The sequence below is a fragment of the Galeopterus variegatus genome, unplaced genomic scaffold (assembly GCF_000696425.1).
Source record: "Galeopterus variegatus unplaced genomic scaffold, G_variegatus-3.0.2 Scaffold338, whole genome shotgun sequence".
Lineage (NCBI taxonomy): Eukaryota > Metazoa > Chordata > Mammalia > Dermoptera > Cynocephalidae > Galeopterus > Galeopterus variegatus.
The window spans coordinates 543,813-544,554 of NW_007726449.1; the positions used below are offsets into that span (position 1 = coordinate 543,813).

At 30.3% G+C, this 742-nt stretch overlaps 1 protein-coding gene across 1 annotated transcript in view; it reads right to left on the reverse strand.

Annotated features, from left to right (window-relative positions):
• The window catches only part of TTC39B (tetratricopeptide repeat domain 39B), a 49,140-nt gene that overhangs the window by 14,396 nt on the left and 34,002 nt on the right, over positions 1-742 (reverse strand). The gene's annotated exons all lie outside the window — the stretch shown is intronic.

A 742-nucleotide genomic window follows, 5' to 3' on the forward strand; every position in this document is an offset into this window, starting at 1 on the left:
AGATACAGAAATAAATACTGTATAATATTTTAAATTGATACTAAAAACAATTCTGTTTAATGTAAATTTTTGTTGTTACTTTTAAGGAAAGGAAAATATTTTTAAATGTCTGCCAGTTGTTTACATAAAATGTTTCCAAGAATATCACTGGAAATGAACATTGGACTATTTTACTGGGCTCAGGTTCTTTTATATCTTAAAAACATGTGCCGGTCCAGTAACACAATCCAATATGCAGAAAACGCATTCATTTAAAGGCCATATGGCTGAATGACAGCTCCTGAAAATGTAAACTAATGATTTCTCGTTGCAGATCATATTTAATGGGCTAACAGATGAGAAATTTTTTTTTTTGGACCAAAAGCAAATGTGCCTTTGCTTGGAAATATTTTTCTAATGTTCCTGATAGTGCAGTTCTTATTTTTGAAGGGTATGAAATAAGCAGGATAATTAGCATCTTTTTGGAAATTAATTTTAAAATATAATAAAGATATTGCTTGAAAAGCCTCTTACCAAGGAAGCAGTGAAAACAAGGAGGACAGTAAAGTTACCTTTATTTCATGGCCCTGAAAACTAAGATCACAACACACTTCCTTTCATTTTACAAGTAACAATTTCTTAGCGCTGACAGAGATCAATCCAATAACTGATGGAATTTTTTTTAATTAATGATGATGCCTTTAAAAAATTTTTTTGACTGATGGATTATTTTTAACCAGAGGCAAGCTCATATCTGAGATTT